Source organism: Hemiscyllium ocellatum, unplaced genomic scaffold (assembly GCF_020745735.1).
Source record: "Hemiscyllium ocellatum isolate sHemOce1 unplaced genomic scaffold, sHemOce1.pat.X.cur. scaffold_486_pat_ctg1, whole genome shotgun sequence".
Taxonomy (NCBI): domain Eukaryota; kingdom Metazoa; phylum Chordata; class Chondrichthyes; order Orectolobiformes; family Hemiscylliidae; genus Hemiscyllium; species Hemiscyllium ocellatum.
Window position 1 is genome coordinate 422944 of NW_026869080.1, and position 3486 is coordinate 426429.

Genomic DNA, 3486 nt, shown 5'->3' on the forward strand with positions numbered 1-3486 from the left:
GCAAGAACAAACCACTATAAATACCGGAAGAAACATCAAAGCAGCGCTTCACAGGAAGCTCCAACAGCACTGATGATGTTCCCTAGCCAGGGAACGAAACGTTTGCAGCAAAAACTTCCAGCTCGGCGAACAGAACCACAACAACAGATGTAAACAGATGAAATTACAGACCAAAGTGGTCATGCTTTTGAAGTGACTTGTATAATGAACGGGGAGTTGTCAGCTCTTTTAGCTGAGCGAGCTGAGTTGATTTGAGCTGAGCAGTATTCAGTTGAGTCTTAAACTGGGAAGTTCAACTGGGAGATGTGTGGAAACTCTGTCTCTTTTCTGCCATTTAGCTTCAACCTGGAAACATGCATTCCATTAAGACGTTATTTCAAGTGAGTTTGATTATTGGGACTATTGCGTGTATTTGGAATAGCATAATTAAGTCTAGCTGGATCAGTTGAATTCTGTCGGGGTTCTTTATTCTGTTCATTGTGTTTCATTGTGTAATTTTGTAAATAGCGTTTTTCTCTGATTTAAAATCTAGTAGTCACCCTAGCTAAATTACTCTGGGTAATTTTCATTGGGTAATTACCAAAACAAACTGTCAAGTTATGCTCTGGGCTGCTTGCTTAAGAACGTTTTGAGTGGTCTAGCCTCGTCCATAAGAGATTGGGTCTCATTGCTAGATTTTCAATAGCGAGTAGCAGGGGCTCGTGCCTTTAGTTCGGGTATTCTTTTGACTGGGTTGACAAAACTTCGAATAGTAATGGTTATTTCAGTCGCCAAACGTTTCCTAGGTATGCATGCAGTGACTTTGGCTATTTTACAAAAAGTGAAATAAGACCAATTTGCAAGAATTAGCAGAGAAGCTGGAATCGGAACTGACTGCTTCTGTGAGGAAAGGAGAGGTAATTACAGCAGTAGCTCGTCAATTAAACTTGCTGGAGAAACCATCAGAATCTGTACAGATGGGAAGAATTCAATTGCAAATGAAACACCTTGAGTTAGCGGCGAGACATAAGGAAAGGGCAGCCAAAGTGGAACATTTAACTTTCGATAAAATGCAGAAGAAGGGGGAAAAGAGAGAGCAGCAGAACAGAGAGTAAAAAGAAAGAATGGCAAAAGAGAAAGCAGCAGGGGAGAGAGAAAGAGAGAGCTTTTGAATGGCAAAAACTGACACTTAAAAAGGGAAGTCAGTGTTAAACACTGGAGATAACGACTGAGGGTGCGCTTAGTGAGGAAGAGAGTGCAGATGAGCAACCCCTGATAGTCAGAAGCCTAGTGAGAATTGGTTTGCTCATGTTCAAGCATTGCCTCAACTTGATGAGAAGAATATGATGACCTTTTCGTCTCAATTGAAAAGTTGGCTCAACAAATGCAGTGGCCAGAGGCAATGTGGGTTTTGTTGATCCAAACGCAACTTGTAGGTAGGACTGGTGAGGTATTCACATCCCGATGAGAGGAGGTATCTGGGGAGTCTGAAGAGCTTAAAAAAAACATTAAGTCAACATACGCAACTTTTCAGTAATCTAATGAGGATCCTGGCCAAACCTACACTGAGTTTCTAAGGATCAAACAGACTAATTTCGATAGTTGGATAAGAGCTTTAAAATTAAGGCAAAGCTATATTGCCCCTAGAGAGGTTAGTATTTGGAGGAATTCAAAACTTCACTCCCTGTAGTAGTGCAGACTCAGGTGGAAGAGCAAAGAGTGTAAACAGCAAGGTTAGCTGCTGAAATGGCTGATGATTATGAACTAGTCCATAAACTTGATTTGCTTTCCAGAACCAGTTCTGATCTCTGAGGGACAGAAATTGGAGCAAAGAGATATCCTCACGTGCAAAGGGAAAGCTAGATCACAGTGTAAAACGTAAGGATAATTTACCACGGTAATAAAGAAAACCTGGAGAGGGACAAAGAAGTTTAAATACTATGGTGTTTTCATTGTAATTAAGATGGCCACACAAATTCACAGTGTTGGTGAGCTAGGAGAAAACCAGCTGTAGGATAACAAGACAAGCCTGGAAGTTTCGTTGAACTAGTAACAAAAAGCATAGGGGGAGTTAGGCAACTGCCTCAGAATGTACAAGATGATCAGTGGACATGCTAAATCTGCATAAAAAAATCTACATGGAAGGGGTAAAGTTTATTCACATAGGCCAGGAGTAATTGGTAAGGAGGTTCCAATATTAATTGATGCAGGATATTTTCAGTCTGTAATGCTGATGGGTGAGGCTTTATGAACACTTGAAAGACTATTGCCAGAAAATGTGCTGGGAACAGGAATTCATAGTGAGGCAAAAAAAAATGCTCAGTTATGTAAAGTGAGGCTAGAGAGTCCAGACAAGAGTGTAGAATGTGTGGTAGGAGTACTGGACCCCTCACTCTCAGCTCCAGGAATAAAATTTGTCTTTGCAAATAATATAGCTGATTCACAGGTAGGCGTGCTGCCTACTCTAGTTGAAAAGCCAGTGGAGATGCAGGCAACTGAAGACCTGGAGAATGTTTATCCAGGAATTTTCCCTGATTACGTCATCAGAAGATCACAAATGCACAGGATGAAGCGGGATAAAGGCAGAGATAAGGAAGCTGACACAGAGTTATCTGAAAGTTTTTTTTTGACCAGATAAGTGGAACAGAAGGAGCAAGTATGAAAACATGAAAGTATTTTAGCTCTGCTAAGGTGATTGAATTAAGCAGAAAGATGAGGAGTTACAAATGTTATATAAAAAAAACATTTAGCAAGAAAGAGAATGAATGCATTCCTGTGTGTTATTACTCCACAAATGATGTCTTAATGTGGATATGGAGATCAGCGTACATTGAAGCAGATCAGACGTGGACAGAAATTTTCAAATTGTTTTTCCTGTTGGGTATACAAAGGAGGTGCTGCGAGTGGCACATGAGCTACCACTTGGAGATCATTTCGGGGTTAGGACATTACAGGCTGGAATACAAAGATACTTTCACTGGCAAAGACTACACAAAGATGTCGTTGAATTTTGCCAGATGTCTCAAACATGTCACACAGATAGTACTAAACCTGCAACTTTAATACCTATTCCAACATTGAGGAACCTTTCGCAAGAGTCTAGATTGTGTAGGCCCCTACCTCAAACAAAAAGTGGAAATAAGTATTTATTAACAATAATGAATGTGTCGACTAGATTTCCGGGGGCAGACCCATTATGCAGCATCACAGCCAGAAGAGTTGTACAAAAATGCTTATTTTTTACTCAGTACGGACTACCAATAGAGATCCAGATAGATCAAACCTCACATCCGAACTATTCAAGGAGATGATAGATAACTTGGAAATAAAGCAATTCAAATTTACTGCGTACTATTTGAAATCACAGGGAGCATGAGAGAGATGGCATCAAACACTGAAGACCATGTTGAGGTTTTATGGTCAGGATTATCCAGATGATTGCGATAAGGAAATTCCTTTTGAACTATTTGTGATCACAGATGCACAGAATGAATCGGCCAAATTCAG